The following is a 21,804-nucleotide window of genomic DNA, read 5'->3' as shown; positions in this document are numbered from 1 at the left end:
CAATTTCGAAGGAAAAAGTTCTGGCAAGGGATATTGATTGGCTAAAGAACAATAGAAACTCCCAAGAAGCTACAGAATCAGTGCATGCATACTATGAATGGTTGTTGCAGGTGGTTAAACAGCACAGTAGTCAAGAAAACCTGAAAGGGGAGATAGGGGAAGCTTTGCGTCATAATTTGTTCTTATGTTGCCCAGAGAATAGCATGCATATCCAGCAAAATATGAACTGTTGGCAGACTAAGCTGTTAGATGAGATCCTGAGGTATGCTAAGTACTGCAGCGATGAGCAAGAGATGAAGCAGTAGCGACTTAAAGAGAAATGTATGCTTGCTCACACGAGTTGTCACAGAAAGGTTTTCAAAGTCAGATGTATGTGGGAAATGGTGGCAGAATACAAGATGTTGATAATCAGAGTGGAGCTCAGGTGATACAGGATGAAATTGGCTTTCCACAAGGCAGAGGTTGATCCGAATTCTTGCATTGATATTGGAACGTTGAAAATCTTGACTCCTTGTCATTACTGTAACAAGCTTAGGCATTGGAAGAGGCAGTGCCAACAAAACCCAAATAGAGTAGTTGGTGAAGGGCAACTGCAGAATGTTATTCCGACTCAAAAGCAGAATGTCCCAGTTCCGCTTATGCAAAACCCAAATCAGACACAAGCTCCATTGATGCAAGTTCCGCAAGCTCCAATGCCTTCACAGAACATGGGTAACTCCAGGTTCAATGCGAATCAGGCCCCAAGAGCAAACCTGAATCCTTTTGAAAATCAGAAGCCATTTCAACAGTATCCCATGTTTGAGAATGAGAGTTTTGATTCTGATAATTAACAAAGACAGTACCCAGGGGTGGTCTGCCATCATGGGCGTTGGGGCTCTGCTCCCGTTGATTCCACCCCACACCCCGGTTGAGACTTCTTTAGCAATAAATAATGCTGCATTTAAATCATGGCCTTTGTGCAAGCCAGTTCATGCGCAGCCTGTCACTTGACATCTGCCTTCAAAAACATTTGCTGAGCTAATGAACTCACAGCCTTGAGGCTTGTGAGGTCATTAGTTCGGCAAAACCATATCCTTGACGCACAGTCTCTATCCCCTAGTTACATTCTGGTGAAGTAAGCTCCGGGCACCTCAGGCTCACGCTCTGTAGTGCCGGGACTTCATGTCAATCAGCGAGTGGAGAGCAATGTAACCCCACTCTTTCCCAACTCATCATGGGTCTAGTCAGTAAATTGTCACTGACCTCAACCCTCTGACAACTTAGAAAGGGATGGAGTAGAAGCTGTAGGCAGGAAGTAGAGAATGCGAGTCTGTGCAGCAGAGTACAAATTTTGAAGACAAACTGGACAGACTCTTAGGCCCTCATTATCACCTTGGCGGTAAATCCCACTTACCGCCATGCTGACTGCCACCAACATACCGCCGCCGCAGCGGATTACTGCCACCCATATTATGACCCACACATAGAAATCTGTCACTATACAGCCAGACACACAAGTCTGCCAGCTCAAAGGTCAGTGATAAACTGGTGGTACCAAAACCCACACCGTTATGCCAACAGAACTACACCCACAGCATTATGACCCATGAATCACCAAGGCGGACATTCAATGGCGCTAAACTATTGGCGGTACATACCGCCACGCTCAAAATACACATACACAACAACACCACATTAGACAAATTGAATAACACACACCTGACACACATACACACACCACACCCACAACACTATTAAACACACACACACATTACCCACAACCCTTTACTGTTACAAACAAGTGCCACAAGAGAGATAGCAAGACCACAGACAAGACCACAGACACACACCACCATCACCTAGACACCATCCATGCACCCCACATCACACACCCCAACACAGCACCCCACACACACTCACCCACTCCACTCACACTACACCCATGGCACCACAATGACACCCCAGGTTCTCTGAGGAGGAGCTAAGGGTCATGGTGGAGGAAATCATCTGGGTAGAGCCACAGCCTACTTAATGGCGGCCGCACAAAGGGGCGCCTAAGGCAAGCCCATCTGTGCTCGTCCGCGACCCGAACACGACCAGTGCCAGGACCCCTGCTCCTGCCAGCCGCCACCTCTACACAGCAGCAGCACTCATCACACTCAACCCAGGACGCAACAACAACTGCAAGCAAGCAGCTCCAGGTAACACCTATGGTCCCTTCAACTGCCTCCGCTGCCACCAAACGTACACCACCACCAAGATCTTGGACCCAGCACAACCCATCCGCAACAACTCTCTGACCCCGAAAACTCTGAAGTGCATTCTCCTCAAAGTCCGCTTCCTTCATAAACACGCTACCAAAATCTGGGACCTCGTGTTCCTCACCGAGACTTGGACCATACCATCTCACGCCCGGACATCGTCATTGCCATCCCCATCCTCCAGAGATACAAGATCTCCCGGAAAGACCGCCCCAGCAGCCCTGGGTGGGGGAATCGCCATCGTCCACCGGTCCAACCTCCACCTGAACACACACTCCGAAGACTCCAAAGAATCCACAAGCCTGATGGAATACCTCCACTTCAAGCTAAAGACCATCCCGACATCCACCATCAGGGGAACCCTCATTTACCGCCCCTCTGGACCACGTACACCCTTCGCTGACTCCATCATGGACTGCATCTCATCACAGCTACCAACTACACCCTGCTGGGAGACCTCAACTTCCACCTCGAGAATCTACAAGACCCCAACACTGCATCCCTCCTAGACAATCTCCACAACATAGGACTCTGACAGATCATGACGGAGCCAACACACTCAGCAGGACACACCCTCAATCCCATCTTCACTACAGGAACCTCCGCTACCTTCAGTCACACCACAGAACTCCCATGGACAGACCACCGATGCATCCATTTCACGTTTAACACACCCACCACCATCAGACCCCAACACCAACCATCACATAGAAACTGGACAAGAATAACCGACGATCAGCTCACCGCCACCCTCGCCATCGCCACTCCCACTATTGTACACAGCAACGACCCAAACACCGCAGTACGCACCTTCCACAAATGGACCACCGACTGCACCAACACCATAGCCCCCCCTAAAAAAGAACAACAGCACCCACGCAAAGAAAGCAACTTCAGAGCCGTCACCACCGAACACCACCAACTCATCAGAAACACCAGAAAGAAAGTTATACAAGACAGAATCTCCTCACAAGCACACAACAGCAAGGAACTCTTCAGCATCATCAATGAGTTTGCCCAACCCAACAGTGAAACAACGGACATCCCACCCTCACAGGACCTCTGTGACAGACTCAACACCTCCTTCCACCACAAAATCAAGACCATCTACGACAGTTTCAGCAAGGACAACCTACGCGCAGAACCCCCTCTATCAAATCCCAACACCAAAAAACCAACAATCACCACCTGGAACCCCCTCACCACCGAAGATACATTGAGAACAATGAATTCCATACACTCCGGGGACCCCAGAAACAACTGCCTTCAACTCAACACAAACAAGACAGAAGTACTCATCATGGGCCCGCAACCTAACACGTAGAACGACTCATGGTGGTCACCCTCCCTCGGAAACCCGCCCCCACCTCCTCCAGCCAAGCCCACAACCTCAGAATCATCCTGAACTCCGACCTCAGCATGAACCATCAAATCAACTCAGTCCCCTCCACCTGCTTTCGCACCCTCCGCCTCCTACGCAAGTCCTTCAAGTAGATCCCCCTCGAACTTAGAAAGACCGTCACATGCGCCTTCATCACCAGCATACTGGACTACGGCAACACACTCTACGCCGGAATCAACAAGAATCAACAAGAAACTCACCCGCAAACTACAAAACATCCAGAATGCTGCTGCAAGACTGGTCCTCGACCTACCTCAACACTGCCACATCTCGCAATACCTGCATACACTGCACTGGCTCCCCATAGAGAAAAGAATCACTTTCAGGATTCTCACCCAAGCACACAAAGCCCTCCACAACACCAGACCAGCCTACCTGAACCAGCGACTCAACTTCCATGTACCCCACAGGGCCCTAACTCAGCCCAGCTCTCTCTCGCAGAAGTATCCCTGTATCAGAAAAACCAGAACAGGAGGACGCTCCTTCTCCTTCCTCGCAGTCACTGCCTGGAATTCCCTTCCTCTCCACATCAGACAAACCACCTCCCTCCTCAGCTTCACAAAGGAACTGAAGACATTTTTTTAAAGAAACACCTCACCTGTAAATTCTACACTCTCTCCCCCAGCACCTTGAGACCCTAACGGGTGTGTAGTTGCGCTTTACAAGCACTGATTGATTGATTGATTGATTGATTACTTAGGGATTTTTCTGTTGTTATAATATATAGCACACATTACCTTTCTGATCTATTTCCTTCTGTCATACAGTTACGTTTCTACACTCCAGTTGTAGTTGTTTGTACCACTGTATAAACATTCATAGTTCTCATCCTGTTCCCCACCTTACTTCCTAAGATTCTCCTAAGGTGTATTCTGAAAGTCTTGCGCCTAAGAGAAAAGTGGGAGAATGAGTGAAGATTGTTATTAAATTTTTATCTCTAAAAACAAATTCTACCAATGGAATCGTTCCTTCTGGCCCCCTGTGATGGTCTCTCCCCCATGCCCAACAAAGCTGTAGAAAGCCTCGGGGTCCTCATTGATGAGGATCTCTCCATCAAACTACAGATAGGAGCAGTGATTTCTTCATGCTTTGTCCAATTTTGGAGAATTTATAAAATCAGGAAATACTTTACCTTTGAAGCCACCATCCAAATCATCACTGCACTAGTTGGCTAGATCATGCAAACACCCTCCATTTGGGTATTCCAACAGCCCTCAACCACAGACTACAAATAGCACAAAACCAGACAGCTATGTTGGTCCTTCGACAACCCAGCCACTGCCATATCAATCCATTGATAAAAAAGCTACACAGGCTCCGAGAACCTGAGGGCCATCTTCAAAACTGGATGTCTTACCTTTAAATCTCACCATCACAAAAATCCAGCTTTCATCTCCTTCTTTGCCTTAAAGTCACCATTTCAAAGGTGTAATTCATGGCATTTACTGAACACAGATTCTTCAATGGCACTTTATCTTTGGAGGACACACCCCTTGAAAAATTACCTGAGTTTGATTTTTTGTGGCTTAAATTAGCAAAATTGATGTCCCAGTCTACGCAAATACTTATGAGCTACTTTACCTTACTCTTTGTGGAAAACATTTGAAGCAGGGGTGTTGGGGATTATGTAGAACAGAGGTGGCTTGCTGATTCCCCTCGGGTTGGCACAAAATGAGATTCTTTGAGCTTTTACATTTTCAATGAAATTTGTGAGTTATCTCGATTTCTCTGAACGCCTCTTAGCTAAACCACTATATATGAAGTTTAGGATAAGGACCTTGCAGCTGGCTTTGACTATTCTTGATTAATCCAAAGTGAATAATGTTTCTAAATTTGTTTTTCTGTTGCTCTGGAACGGAGATATTTAAGGTTGATTTTTTATTTTGTTGTCCTGCTAACTGCAAGCGAGCACAGAAAGAAGGTTTTGGCTATATACCTGACAGCTGGATAAATAGTGACATTATTCTGCTATTTACTTGGCTGATCGCCTTGAAAATAGCAGAGAAACTTCACGATCTACCCAGATGCTGGCTAAATAATAAAGATTCTACTCTCTTTAGCCGATGGCTGTACAAATAGAAGAACCTCACTATTGATCCGGCCACTAGTTAAATAGAAGAGACTCTGCGCTGTCCAGCTAGTGGCCATACAGATAGCAGGACAACATAAATATTTACCCAGCTGCTGACTAAATAGTATAGATTTTATGCTGTCCAACTAGCAGCTGTGCAAATAGCAGAAAGGCCTCACTATTTACATGGCTGCTGGCTAAACAGTAGGGACTCTGCACTCTGCAGCTGGCGGCTGTGCAAATAGCAGAAAAATGTCACTATTTACCCAGCTGTTAGCTATACAGTAGACATTCTGAACAGTTTGGCCGGCAGTTATGGAACTAGTAGAAACACTTCACTGTTTACCCCCCTCGCTGTCTAAATAGTATAGATTCTGCAATATATGGCCAGAAATGTTTGAAAACCTTCTCCCCCCTGAGCCTGCCAACATCCTATCCTAAGGGGAACCCCTCTCCTTTACAAATTAGTTAACACCTCAACTCCAGGTTTGTTAGCTTAGCAACAGTTTGTGACAGCAATTGAAGTCACAAACTATCAGCAAATTTCTTTCCTAATTGGAAAGGGAAGAGAGGAATCCCTTTCATGAACCTTCCTTTTTGCAATTCAGAAACAATCGCAAAAGTCCTTTTACTAGTCTAATTAAATTTCCAACTCATAAGGAGGGTTTTGTACATAACGATAAGTACTTTTGTAGTCACATACCTTGTGATTTTTCAACATGAGGCTCTTAATGCTAAAACTGGCTTAGTTGCAGGCACTAACTTATAGGTCTATAGGTCCCAAATGTTTGAATGTTTACAAATTATTTTGACAGACATTGTACTGAATGCCACTCCATTACACTGTGGGCCAAGACATAGCGACTTGGGGGGCCTTTTATGGAGCTGCCTGATGATCCACAAATGCTCCTACTCCTTTACATTTACCTGCAGAGGTGACTAATGATAAACATGATTAGAACCTTTACAAGACTAAAGCTGTTAACTTTTCTAAAGCTATATACTGACTCTTACTCACAAAGCCATGGGAATGTACAAGGGCCAGATACAGAATTAACAATAGGTTTCATGTAGAACACTTATCTTCCTGCAACAAATCAGTACATTCTGGAATTAATAATTCTAGTTCAGTTCAATTAAACAAATCACATTTAAACACATGAAAACAATGATCTGTAAAAGCAAAAAACAGAAATGGAAATGTTTTATCTCAGTAACATAGAGCCATCTAATATTGTTGTATAGCTATTTTAGCCATATTTTAGACACATCATTTTAGCTTAGAAGGCCTGCTGATGTGCACTTTAATCCTGTTACATTTTATTCAGCATTGCTTTATTTTTCTAGCAATAGCTATATTTGCGGTGCTGTTTTATTTTCTCCATCTCATTGTACTTTTGCATAGGAAAACATAATGTTCTTCATGGGACATTTATTTCACTTTGTGCTTTCTCCAAGGCTACAGTCAGATAGGGTTGCCGACAAATGTGGTATGCTGTGTCTCCAACATTCACAGAAAACACAGACTCATATGTGGAAACAATTTCTTAGAATGTCAGCTGTTTTATTATAAAACACCCCTTTGTCCTATACATGTTAGAGGGGGATTCCAGCCAGATGACCACAACTGTATGTTGATTGCTGACTGCTTTGCGGCAGATACTTGCTTAGAGTGCCCACCCCTGATCCACCTGGGGACGGTGTCTCTCTAGACTACAGGCTTCTTCCTCCAGGTATGAGGATTTAGAGGTGTACCCTGGCCCTGTGGACAATGCTCTGCATTGACAAGAACTGCTGTCATGACGGTTCCTGTCTAAGCATGAAATAATTGAAGGGCAATACAGTCAGGTGTCATGGCCCACTAGCTAACTTTTAAAGAAATGTTTGGTTTTCAAAAACAAACTCCCAAAGCAGGAATTTGTCTTTGAAAAACAAACAAATGAATGATCCCACACCTTGGGACTTTTCTCCCAGGGTGGCAGGGTCATTATTTCTTTCCTGCCCCTTACAGACAGGTTTTCCTGTAAATAGGGTAGATGGTATAAAGTCCTTACTTCGACAGCCTATAAATTGTCGGGTCATCAGATGAAATATTTTGTTAACAAGCCATAAGCAAAGGAATGGAACTATAATTAACTGATCGGAATGCCATTGGAATATGAATGCATTTTCCCATTAAATCAGAGAAAGACCTGTAGGTATCAAAGACACAGCAGAGAAGAATCTCACAGATTTTTTTTTGTCTTTGACTTTATTGCAAACATTGTGTGAAATAAGTCTTTGAATAAACAGAGACATTTGTTACCTTCACTGTTGTGACCTACTGGTTGATTATTTCACAGTTCCACTTTAACACTCATTTTCCAGACAGGGGATGTGAATCCACTATTGAGGTTGCAGAACTGATTTGGGGTGTTTCTCTGTCAAATAACATTTTCTGGCTGTTGCTCAGACACAGGCTTTGGGCTAGGAGATGGCTCTCACAGCAGTAGAAAGAGTGATGGCTCCAAGCAGAAGTATCGAAACAAGGACATATTGAAGCAAGAGATCTCAGCATCTGGCTGTCAGCCTTTCTGAGAAGTCATCAGGTATAGACAAAATGGCAGTCCTGCTTAGAACCTTTGACCTTTAACAAAAGAAACCTATGACCTATCCCTTAAGTCTACCATCTACCCTATGTAATCACTCAGGAAGAACTAATCAGCAGCCTTTTGCTAAAAAGGACCTCACAGAATGTTTCGGGCAGTCTATTCTTAATTCTCTCTCACTTCAGTTCTGAGTTTCACCCTCTGTCCACAGGGATGCAGTCAGCACACATCCACTGTTAGGGAAGCTGTATCTAATCTCCATCATGTCATGCAAAATGCCTCCCACTGCTCCATGCACTAAGACTTTCATCACACAAGGAGTCCTACTACTGCATACTTAGGGGCAAATTTACTATGGGTTTGCATTGCCCTTGCATCATGTAATGCAACATAAGCCCTTAAATGGGATTGACTAAGCCACACAAAGCTATCTTGAATGGCCTGGTGTGGCTTAGTAAATCCAGAGTAATACAAGGCAGCGCAAATCACTGCCTTGTGTTACCCTGTGTTGAGAAGGCATTCCATGGATGGAGCATGGGCCTTCCCATGCCACCACCTATGGGTTTTTTATACAACCCCAGGTGTGTAAACCTGGGATTGCATCAAAATTGCATGCCTTCCCAAGTGAGGTGCAATGAGGAGAAGTATCTGTATTGCTCATTGTTACTTCCTCTTCCTGTTGGTCCTGCATTCTGCAGGACACACAGAAAGAGCGTAATGCCTCAAATGATTGTTTTTGCTCAGGAAGGTGACTCTTTCTGATATTCTTCACAAACCACACTAGTTTTCACCCATCAACCTTTAACCTCCTCTGCTAAGTTTCAGTCACCATGCCTTCAGATCCCTCCCCCCCAGACTACTGCACCAGCATCAGACCAAGTTTTCTACACTCAGACGTCAGAGTATAACAGTCCTGGCTTTTTATTAACTTTGTGGCATTTTTCAGCAAATACTTACCAGTGCTATACATGGTCTGAAGGGGGTGGGCTCCTAGGAGTTGGAAGTATATGAAGCATAAATTAGAAGCATTCACAAAAGGGATATCCTATTACATGTGGCTTAGACTCACATGCGTCCTCATGCTCCTGATCTTCTTCCTTCGCATCTTGGTCCTTTTGTGCCTGTAGGCATTAGTCTTACTCCTAGTACTGTTCCAAGTTGGATGTTTGTGGGATGTTTTGGTTCTCCTGATCTCATCCTGGCCCTGGTCTAAATGGTTTTGATCACTGTGGTTTCCTGAATCTTGGGGTCTTGGTTGTAGCTCTTCCTGTCCCTGGCCTTCCTGGCCCTGCTCCCAACTCATCCTTGCATTAGCCATTTCTGGGCCTCTTGGTCCTGGTACAAGCGATCCTCATCCTGATTGTGCTGGTCTGCTGGGTCATTATCCACCTAGCCCTGTTGTCGTGGGTCTCCTAGGCTTGGCACAACTATTCTTCCTGATTTGGATCATCGTGATTCTCCTTGCCCTGGCCCTTTTGGCCCACCTGGTTCTGCTCCACTGGTCCTCCTCATTAGGTCCCCTTTAGCTGGACCTGGTCATTGTGGTCCTGGCCTGGTCACATTGGTCCTTGTAGCTCTGGTTGTTCTGGCTCCCCAGATCCTCTCCAGCCTGGTCCTTATACCCCAGTTCCTAGTTCTCCTGTTTCACTTGGAACTACAGGTCCTGGTTTCTTGGTTCTGACCTCTGTGGCCCTGACCTATTGATGTTTCTGGTCTTCCATGTTCTGATCTTTCTGGTTTGCCTAATCCTCTCCAGCTGATCCCCGGTCTTAATGGCCCTAGTCTACTTACTCCTGACCTTACTAGGTCTGCTGGTCCTCCTCCAACATGTCATGATGCCCAGCCAGCACAATGGCTATTGCTGATGTGCCATAGCATAATCCCATTTATAGTTGGGGGCACCAAGACCACCCTCACTCAATGGGTGTTACAGTGCAGGAAGGGCCACCCACCTCCTGCCCGTATCCCATATCAGCTCTAGCAGGAGACCCTGAAGATCCCAAACAAAATCACCAGAGCAGATGCAGAGGAAAGAAATACAGGAGCCGGGATAGGGTAAGCATTTTACAAAACCCAACCTGACCCAGCGGAGATAACGGCAAGGACACCCATAATGGATGGGACTTATGGATTGATCCCAAGGTCCTGGCCAAATTACCCTCCAGGAGATCACAGTCGGAGTAATAGATCTGAACACCCAGGAATTTAAAGGTGTCATGGCATCAGTCAAACCAGAAACTCAGCAAGGCCCATTTATTGGGTTCAGGGAAAAGGCAAATAGGCACAATTTATCCCAGTTTATCCCAGTTTACCTGGGTGCCCGAAATGGTCCCTAATTTGTCCAGGGTCTCCATCAGGGGTGCAAGCAAGGCCTCGGCATCACATAAATAAATTAGGGCATCATCTGCTTAGAGTGAGACAATGCAATGTTCTTTGTGCACCAATAGCCCGCACTGCTGCGCATACTGAGGCTACAGGCCAGGGGCTACATGGCCAGTGCAAACATCAGCGGAGAGAGGGAATGACCCTGTCGGGTGCCCCATCGGATCTAAAAGCTGTCAGAGATCAAATTTCCCTTTCTGACGCTCTCTGTCAGATTCTTAAACAGGGTGCAACTGAGGTAAACCGACTGAAGGCCAATGGCCTCAGGCGTCATCAACAGGAAGCCCCACACCAGGGTGCCGAACACCTTCTCTATATCAAGCGACACCACCACCTGCCCTCAGAACTTGCTCGGAGCAGTTCTCATCAGGTTGAGCAATCGGTGGATGTTGCGGAAGGTATTACGCTGAGAGATGAACACAGATTGGTCTTCTGCACAAGGGTGTTGACTGTGGGTAGCAGCTTGTTGGCCATCAAATTCCCCAATGTTTTGTAATCTATGTTTAAAAGGGTAAGTGGGCAGCAGGAGCAGACATCAAGAAGGTCACAGAGTAGTATGGGAAACACTATTGTCAATGCCTTGTGAATCAAATCCCGGAGCTGGGCCCTCGCCTGGGCCTCATTGAACACCGCCAGCAACTTCTGGGAAAGGTGTGCACTGAAGATTGTGTAGTAGTGAATCGGGAGGCCAGTGTTCCCTGGGGTTTTGTTTTTGGCAGTTTGCGCAATCCCTGCACATACCTCATTGAGTCAGAGGGGCTCATCCATTTGTTGGAGGGGAGTCGGTCTGGGCATTGGGAGCCCCTGCAGGAACCCCCGTAATTGAGTTGCGGGGGGAGGGGCTGTCCAAAGCCATACATAAGGAGCAATAGTACTCAGCAAAAACGACATTGATAGCCACCTAGGTGTTGACCACCGTGCCGTTAGCCAGCCTGACGGCCCATATGGACAGGCAAGCTTTGTCCTCCCTAACCAGCCACACCAGTAGTCTGCCTGAGCAGTCACCTTCTGCGTGGAGAAGAGCAGGGCAACGTAAATAGTTATGTCATCTCAAGCACCTCTCCAATTCCCTGTGTGTCCTGCATAGATGCTGGAGCTGCTTCAGCCCAATCAGCTGCCAGGACACCTCTGTCTCGAGGAGGCTTTGATCAAGCTCCAGGTCTAGTATTTCCATGCTTAGGGTCCTATTGTGTATTGGGGTGCGACCGACCCCAGAGAGAGACAGCAGCGGGCAATGGGCAGAGAGGGTATGTGCCAAGTATGCCGCCCTATCCACCTGCATGCCCAGCCACTCTGCAGAGGAAAAGATCAAGCTTGGTGTGGAGGTGATGAACCGGGGAATAAAATGAGAACTCGATCACGTCAGGATGGCACAACTGCCACACGTTATGCACACGTCTATGAGCCACCCAGTCACAAAAGCACTGGGGTGATAGAATACTAAGGGCACCATTCAAGGGAGGAGTAGAGTGGTCCTGAATACCCGGAACACAATTAAAATCACCTCCCCAAACACTGGGAGCATGGGGGTCTTAGAAGGGCGCTGTGCTAAGGAGGTTTAAGAAAGCAAAATGGTTAGTGTTGAGGGCATAAATGCCCACCAGTGCGAGCAACGTTCCATCTAGATAACCCTCCACTATGCCTGCCCTCTGGCTTCATTTGTGTGTCTTCAGAAGGAAAGAAACGTGCACTCCCTTATGCTTAAGGTCTGCATGCACCCAGCATCTTTTTGCAGGAGTGGCCATGCCCCACACGTTCCACAACAACATGTTATAGTGGGGTGGAGGCGAGCTTTGGTGTGCCCTTAAAATGTAGGAATAGAGAGGAAAATATTGCAGCCCACAAGGCCAACTTCCCCCAGTAGGAAGGAACAGATACATCTATGCGACCGGTGCAGGTTCGAACCATGTCCCAGTTACAAAAATACATAACTCTGACTCTGCAACAAAGAGAATAAACATTAGAAAAACACATTCAAGCCCCTCTCACTTTGGCTTGGGCTTCACCGCCATGGCCACTGAACAAATAACCAATAACATAAGAGAAGTACAAAAGAAAGAAAATGTTCTGGTCAGGCAGCAGTAGGGATGTGGCGAGTGAAGACTGAGTCTCACGGGCACACGGGCCCAGACCAGGCAGGAGACCCACACCCTGGGGCAGCTGCAGGGGTCATCAGCGAGTAGTCCACACTGGAAGACATCAAGCAAGAAATGGCCCCTCCATGCTAATAATAAAATTATGCTCCATAATAATTTAGGCACATTGTACTCCAACCATTGTTTGAGGAAAAGTTCAATACTCGGACCCTCCAAGCTCTATGGGAAGCCGAAAAAGCAGACATTATTGCAACGCGAGTGACCTTTCACCTGCCGGTGGAGGGAGACCACCTCAGTCTTCATGTCTTGCACCTGAGCTGGGTCACATCTTAGTCAAGGAGGATTGAGCTTCATCCATGTGATCAGCTAACTTCCTATAGTCTGCATGGAGCACGTTCACATTCAAGGAGACTGTATTGATCTTAGAGACCAGCGTGGTTATAGAATCCAGGACTGCATGCAGAATTTTGTCAAACTGGGCATAGTGGGCTCAAGGTGATCCAGAGTACCAGTGCTACATTCAGAAGCAGTGGCCAGGACCTGAGGCTCCCCAGTTCCTTGTGCAGTATTCCTGGAGGACCAAGGCTTCACCAACATGACCACAGTACTACACTCCAGTAAGGGTAGCCAATTCGTCAGGGCCCCCCAACTAGGATTGTGTCTCAGGTCCTGCAGTGCTCACCTCGAGTGGTGGGCACCAGCAACCCTGACGCCACGTATGGCAGCAGGGGTGTGCTATAGAAAACACATTTGCCCCATGAGACACAGCAGGTGACCCAGCATCGATTGAAAGAAACATGCCGGGGCTAGGGTTTACAGGCACTGTGCCTCCAAAAGGTTGAAGTGAGTTGAGCCTGGGCAGTCCCCACTATCCACAAGGTGGCACACCCCTTTAAAGTCTGGGCACAGGGGACCCCAGGTGGGGGCCCACCAGCACTCGCCCAACACACATTCTCATCGTAGAGCCAGGGAGTAAGCCCCAACTGCATCACAATTAGGATAATCTTGCTGTCCTCCTTGGGGTAATCGGCAGCAGGGTACTCCCAGGTCACTCCATAAGGCCTCTGATCACTCTGCTGTCCCCTGCCAGGGGTCAGGCATTCCTCATCAGTCCATTGTGGAACACAGCCGGCCAAGGCCGCATGGCAGAGCCAGCGTCAGAGACATCACGGGCCCTCAAGGCCCACTTCACCGTACCCTGTAGGCCACCACCCTCACAGGACAGGATCCAGTCAGGCCAGCGTGACTGTCGGGGTCCCCACAGGTGCAGCGTGGACCCTTCAACCTCCTCGCGTCCAAAGGCCTTGTGGTCGCCACAGGTGCAGCCCAAACTATCCCGGGCAGAAGTCATAGGATGCGGGGTGGCAATCATTGTTGCAGGCCTGCACTACTCACTCCATCTGCCACACTCTCTTAGCAGCTGTCACAGGCCTCCACAGGTCACCTCTTGCACCAGTTCTCAACCCGTTGCCGCCTCTTCCCACAGCGCCGGCCTCATGCAGCCTCTCAGCCGCCAGCCTCGTCTTGGCCTGGCCCGATCCACGGCTGGTGATGTTAGGTATTACAGGAAGGCTACCATTGGATATTTCTGCTCACTGAGATGCCTGCGGGAGGGGGGTAACCTGGCATCAGTGGAAGCCCCATGTTGGGTCTATGGGTAAGTTAGTTTGCTAAAGCACAGCCGTAGTGGTCGCCATCTTGGACTGCACCTACCCCTTGATCCTCCTTGATCTGATGTCTGTGGTCTTGGCCATCCTGTCATTGGCCCTTTGCTCCATTTGTTTCCTGGTAGTGGCCCTCTGTCCTCATCCCTTTTGTCCTCATCCGTATTGCCCTCCTTATCATTATGGTCCAGGGCATTCTGTTCCTTCTACCTCTGGTATATTCTTTCAGGCCATCCCCCTCTTCTACATCCTCCTGATCCTGACCACCATACCTTTAGTGCTGTTATTCATTGCTCTATTCCTCATCATCTATTTGGTCCTGGTTCCCTCCAGCATTGGTAACCCTGGTCCTCATAGATTAGGCCTCCCTGGGTCCAGTTCTAGTAGTCCTGGTGCCCGTGGCTCCAGTTGTCCTAGCCCTCCTAGTAGTTCACCTCTGGGTCCTTATTCTCCTTCTTTTCATCCTCCTCCTCCTATTGCTTCCTTCCCGAGCCCCGCTCCACAATAACTTTAGCCAGATACAGCCTTCAAGCCTGTCACACAGATTTCTTGGCTTGCAACTTTCTTTTGCTGAGATAGCCCTGTCAAGTACAGAAATGAGGGCTCAGTAGAGACAGGTTCTTACACTGCTTACCATGTCAAAAATCAAAACTACTATTCCCAAAATGTACTGTGCACGTGACTAACATGCTAGTGTGGCTGAAGAGGCCACTCATAACATGGGGCCAGTATGCATTAATGCCCTAAACCTATGCTGCTGGGTGAATAGCATGAAAACGTGTGCTCATTCACAGGCAGCAGAGTGAACTCCTCATGTGAATTACCCAGATGCATTACTTTACCTGTCTCCTGCTTTCCCTTTCCCTTTCCCTTTCCCTTTCCCTTTCCCTTTCCACAGTAGTCCCATTACAATCTCACTCAATTTACCCCCCTGCAAGTGCCCCAAAGCACTGTGCCCCAAAACAGCAATTACCATCTATATGTACCCATCTCTTTGGGTCCCAGATACTACCTATCTGTCCGCATTCCCTGTTTGCAGTTGCTTGGTGACTGCTGCCATGTGGCCAGATTTGAAATACTAAGCAAGCACAATCTCCCTTAAAGAGAAGCCGAATGCTCTTACAAAGCCTTGCATGAGAAGCACAAAATGATTCCAGCCATCACAAATGCTTTATACTTGTGGCCCATAGTCTTTACCTTGAGCTGCCTTTAATGACTAATAATCAAATGGCTTCTGCAATTGTATACACCAGGAATAGGCATGTATGTTGTAAATGGAGAGATGTTTAGCCAGAGGCAGACCTGGGGTACTCCTAAAGAGTCAAGGGGAGCCCTTTGAGCTGTGCCTGAGCCTTGACCCTGATTCAACAGGCATTGTGGGGGCCTTTCTCTAAATCTGTGAAAAGGCTAATGATCTATTAATAGTATCCCAATAACATCAAGCCCCATGGTTCAATAAATGGTTTAGATAAAGCGTGCACCCAAGCACGCAGTAGTCTTTTACAAGCAGTCAAAAATTCACCTCAGGACGAAGTGGAGATTAGAACTCTTAAGAAACACTATAAAGAAACTATTGCAGTAAGAAAAGAGAAGGTCAGAACGTAGGCTTGGGAGCAGTTAACTGTCGCTTGTGCTAGGAATGCTCTGACCAAATTCTGGGAGATAGCAAACGCACCCTTTTTTAAGAGCAGTCCCTCCACTAGGATAGATACGACTATACTTGAACATGCTTCGGGACAGCACTTTACTGCTGTATATGGCTCCCATAACTTGGTTCATAATGACTGTACCACCTTCAAAAGGACCCCTGGATTAAGGAATACTGAGAGGCTAAGAATGTCATTTACGGATATTATTACTGCTGTGGAAAGGTGCCCAAGTAACAAGGCACTTGGACCTGATGACCTTTTCAAAAGTAATCTGACATTCTGGGCTATAATCTTGGTGAATGTTCTCCACAGTGCAATCAGCAATGGTACCCTTAAATCCTGGTCTAGAGCAATAATCGTCCGGATTTTCTAAAAGGGAGATAGGGGATATCCTCCACATATTAATTAAGAAATATGTGCTTGCCATAAAAGAGTGCCTCTTTCTAGGTTTTATGGACCTCAGTGTAGCTGTTGTTAATGTTGTAAGGTTGTGGGATATGCTTTTAAAGAAAGGTGCTGACCAAGAGATTGTGCATTTACCCTGGCAGCTCTATGAGGAGGTGGAAGGCAGTCTAAGGTGTGGGGCATTGAAAGAATGCTCATCATCATTAAAAATAAGAAGAGGGGTCAGGCAGGACTGGGTGCTGCCGCCTTCCTTTTTCAGCTTCTATATTAATGGGCTTGATAAATAGCTGGCTGAGTTAGAGGCAGACCCTCCGCAGGTTGGAACCAGGTCACTCCCAGTACTGACATAATCCGATGATTGTGTTGTAGTGGCAAGAACAGGGAGAGGATTCTAGAAGCTCCTAGATAGGTTTGGGGCTTTAATGTCCGACTTGAGTCTCTCAACAAATAAAGCCAAATCCTTTGCAATGATCTGCAGCCAACCTGTGAGTACATCCCTCTTTTTAACATCAATGGCACTGTTCTTCAGTGTGTATCCACTTTTATTTACCTTGGAAGACACTTTGACATTGCAGGTTCACGGAAACACCTGATGGGTGTTAGGTCAGTACAATTTGACAATTCCCTCACTGTTTAAATTTGCCATGAAATTAGGGTCCATGCCACTCAACGCCGCTGTCACTATATAAAAAGCTAGATTGGTGTTGGTTGCCTCTTACGGCGCAGGGGTTTGGGGAAAAACTGAATGTTTCCAACTTCAAGTAATTGAGAACTCCTTTTTGCTCATGCTATTGTCACTCCCAAACAGAACCCTGTCTCAAATAGCACATGAGGAACTAGGACTTCAGTACCTAGAAGGGACAATAAGAATTGCTCCTACCTTGCTGTGGTTGTCAGTCTGTTCTAGGCCAGATGCTATGCTGGGCCAAATCGTGATTGCAGACTGTCTAAAACTGTCACAGGCCCATACATTCAGATGGATCACGCATGTCACAAATGACCTGCGGGCAATCAGTAGGATTGATCTCTACAAAAACCCACAGAATGTTATTTTTTTAGCTGTAAAGAGAATGGTGTTGGGGTCAAAGAAAAAGACAGTTCAGGCATATATTCCACTGTGCACCAACCCTGGCATGGAACCCTATCTGACGAAAGTACTGCGTTATCAGAGATTTTATCTAGTTGGATTTAGACTTGGCATGGCACAATACTTGGTATCTTACCCTTCTAATGTTTATTATGATCAAGATTTGATATAACATCCATGTCATTCAATATTGTCTCATACTCAGATGCATTTTTTCTTCTTTTGGGGACTCTATAAAGAGCTGAGGTTACGCATCTGAAGACCCCTCTTGCAGAACTTCAATAAAAGAGAGTGTAAAGCTGCATTGCTCTATCTACAGCTGCTGCAAACTGAGGTGGTTTGCCACACCATTTACAGATATCTTGCCTCAGTAGTAAGACTATGCAATGCAGTTGGGAAGTGATTATGGTTATGGTTATTGCTACAGGTGACCCTAGCCATGGGACAATATGCGAGTGGGCTCCCCCGTAATCCTCAGTGTACAAGAAAGATTTTATTGAAGCTATGCACTTTAATTTCTATTTTAAGATGTTTTTAACTTTTCTGTCTCTGTATATCATTATACACTCATGTATTTGATCTACACTTTTTTTTAACTTTTAATTTGTGTCATAATTGCACAACATGTGTATAAGGTTGTGTTTCCTCTTCATTCTCTTCTTGTGTTTGGATTTTATTATGTGAGATGTATTTTGTATATTTACTTTTATGGTTGTTTCAAACTGAATAAAGATGAACCGAACTGGTGTAAAGGAGGTCTTAATTTAGCAAGATATGAAGAAAAAAGGGACTCCAGGCAATGGTAGTGTGGTGGCTATCTTGTAATGGGGATGCAACATGTGTGCAGCGTTTGAAAGCCAATGCATGTACAAATGTACAATAGTTTATAAAACGGTAAGAGCATGAATTAAGATAAGGTGTTACCAGATGAAAAAGTAAAACCAATTTTAAATAAAAATATTTATGCTATTTTTCAGTGTTCATGATGCTCCATTTTTCACAGAATCAGCCTGATTGCGACTAGAAAAATGCTTTTTGGTATGTATGTTAGTAATGGGGTCTGTAGTGGGCAGAAGTATACACCCTTGTCCAAGTAGGGACCACAATCCTAGTCAAGGTAAGTCACACACAATCCAAATTATCCTGTCCCCACCCTCTGTTAGCTTGGCACTGAGCAGTCAGGCTTAACTTAGAAGGCAATGTGTAAAGTATTTGTGCAATAAATCATGCAATTACACAGTGAAAACACCAAAAATTACACCACACAGGTTGGGAAAAATATAAGATATTTATCTGAGTAAATTAAGGTAAACAAATCAGGATTTGATAAGCACAAGTGAAATATCACTTTTGCAATGATAAGATTCTTAAGTCTTTAAAAATCAACAAATGTCTCTTGTGTGCACAAAGTACCTAGTATGCGTGAAAATTACAAGCACAAAGTCCGCAGAGAAGATGTGTAGAAAAAGGAAGGTGTGCATCAGATTACCTGACGCGCACAGATGATGCGTAGATTCTTCCCACGCTGCAGGGGCTTTGCATCAATTTCTGGTGCGCAATCTTGAATCCTCACTGCGATGCAGGGTCTTTTGACGCCCAGGGACAATGCATGGAAATCCTGGGCATGCAGGACGCAGCCACAGGTGCTGCGTTGATCCAGTGTGGCGATGAGTCGGAGTTTCTGTCGCACGGCAGGCACTGCGTCGATTCCTCACGCAGGAAGTCAGGCTGCGTCGTTCTGGCTCTGCGATCCGTCAATCCGGTATGGCTGTGCGTCAAACTTCTGGTCACAACGCAGGCGCTGCGTTGATCTGCACTTGGGGAGCTGGGCTTCATCATTCCGGTTCGGCATTCTTTCACTGCTGGGCAGTCTGTGCGTCGATTCCGGCAGACTGTGCAGCAATTTTCACCGCTGAAGGAGTTTCCTTGAAGAGTAGAAGTCTTTTTGGCCCTGAGACTTCAGGAACAGGAGGAAAGCTCAATTGAAGCCCTTGGAGAGCACTTCTCAGCAGAGCCAGAGGCCAGCAAGGCAGCAGCACAGCAGCAAGGCAGCAGTCCTTCACAGCAAAGCAGTCAAGGTGAGTCCTTTGGGCAGCCAGGCAGCTCCTCTTGGTAGGTTGCAGTATCTGGCTCAGAGTGTCTGTCACCAGAAGTGTCTGAGTTGGTGGGGTCAAGGACCCAGTTTATATACCCAAAAGTTCCTTTGAAGTGGGGGAGACTTCAAAGAGTGGTTATTAAGTGCACAAGGTCCCCTTTCAGTACAGGTCTGTCTGCCAGAGTCCTAGTAGGGGGTTCGGTAGTCAATTGTGTGAGGGCCGGCCACTAGCCTTTGAAATGTAAGTGTCAGGCCCCTCCATCCTTCCAGCCCAGGAAGACCCATTCAGTATGCAGATGAGTGAAGGTGTGATTTAGTATCCTGTGTTTGTGGTTGTCTGGGTGAAATGCACAAGGGAGCTGTCAACCAGCCTAACCCAGATGTTGATTGGAGACAGGCTGTAAGGCACAGATGGATTTTAAGTGCAGAAAAATGCTCACTTTCTAAAAGTGGCATTTTAAAAATAGTAATATAAAATCCAACCCCACCTATAAGCATAATTTTGTATTACCATTCTGGCCATACTAAACATGACCTTTTTACCCCTTTCTGAACAGAATCTACCACTCAAACAGTATATTAGGGTAGCCCTAATGTTAGCCTATGAAAGGAGCAGGCCCACAGCAGTGAAAACAAATTTAGGAGTTTTCCACTACCATGACATATAAAACACACAGGGATATGTCCTGCCTTTTACCTACACAGCTCCCTGCCCTGTGGGTTACCTAGGGCCTACCTTATGGGTGACTTATGTGTAGAAAAAGGAAAGTTTAAGGCTTGCAAAGTACTTTTAAATGCCAAGTCGAAGTGGCAGTGAAATTGCAGGCACAGACCTTGCAATGGCAGGCCTGATACATGGTTAAGGAGCCACTTATGTTGGTGGCACAACCAGTGCAGCAGGCCCACTAGTAACATTCAATCTAAAGGCCCTGGGCACATGTAGTGCACTTTACTAGGGACTTACAAGTAGATCAAATATGCCATTTGGGTATGAACCAATGTTACCATGTGTTAAGGGAGAGAGCATATGCACTTTAGCACTGGTTAGCAGTGGTAAAGATGGCAGTCCTAAAACCAGCAAAAACAGTGTCAGAAAAGTGGAGGGAGGCAGGCAAACAGTTGGGGGATGACCACCCTAAGGCTGTCAGGTCTAGCATGTGCCTCTCCCAGCTGAAAGTGGGGAGGGCTACCCAACCCCTTGGGAGCTCTCATCGCTAAGGCCGAAGTATCTGGAGAGACCATCAGCATTGGCGTGGTCAGTCCCCGGGCGATGCACTACCGTAAAGTCCATCCCCTGAAGGGAAATTGACCACCTCAACAGTTTAGGATTTTCACTCCTAATTTGCATGAGCCATCTGAGGGCCTGTGGTCTGTCTGAACGCAGAAGTAAGTCAAAAACAGGTATGGTCTCAGCTTCTTCAGTGCCCAGGCCACAGCAAATGCTTGCACTCCACTTCTGTTCCTGTGGTAATAGTCATCTGCTAATAAAAACTATCAGTTAGTCTAGGCCCTCCTCATTCAGCTGTGCTAGTACCACACCTATGTCATGCTCTGAAGCATCTGTCTGTACAATTAAGTCTTTCAAGTAGTCAGGGCCCTTGAGCATGGGTGCTGTGCACATGGCTTCCTTCAGGGAGTCAAAGGCTTTCTGACAAGCCTCTGTCCAATTCACCAACCTGGGTTGCTTTTTGGATGTGAGCTCTGTTAAGGGGCCACTATGGTGCCACGGCCCTGAAGAAACCTGCGGTAATACCCGGTGAGACTCAAGAAGGCTCTAACTTCTGTCTGGGTTCTAGGTAGTTGCCAGGGCTTGATTGTTTTGTCGCGTAGGCTCTCATTATTCTACTCAGACTACTGGATTGCGAGTGGTAGGATCGCCTGCGGTGTGGGAGACTGAGTCTGACCCACTACAGGTGACACCTGTCGCTCCAATCCGGGTTCTGCTCTGGCCAACTAGCGCTGCCTCACCTTTACCCAAGGGCAGGGATGATTGGGCAACCGAGCACATGACATAACTGGTTTCTCAGGGAAGCCGTGGTCATCAGGTCTCATCAGTTTCTCTCAGTTACATTAGTCTCACATGCACAATGACAAACAGAGGCAGTATATATTTCAATAATGCTTT

This window comes from Pleurodeles waltl, chromosome 2_1, assembly GCF_031143425.1.
Source record: "Pleurodeles waltl isolate 20211129_DDA chromosome 2_1, aPleWal1.hap1.20221129, whole genome shotgun sequence".
In the NCBI taxonomy this organism is placed as follows: Eukaryota; Metazoa; Chordata; class Amphibia; order Caudata; family Salamandridae; genus Pleurodeles; species Pleurodeles waltl.
This window is presented reverse-complemented; position numbering follows the sequence as displayed.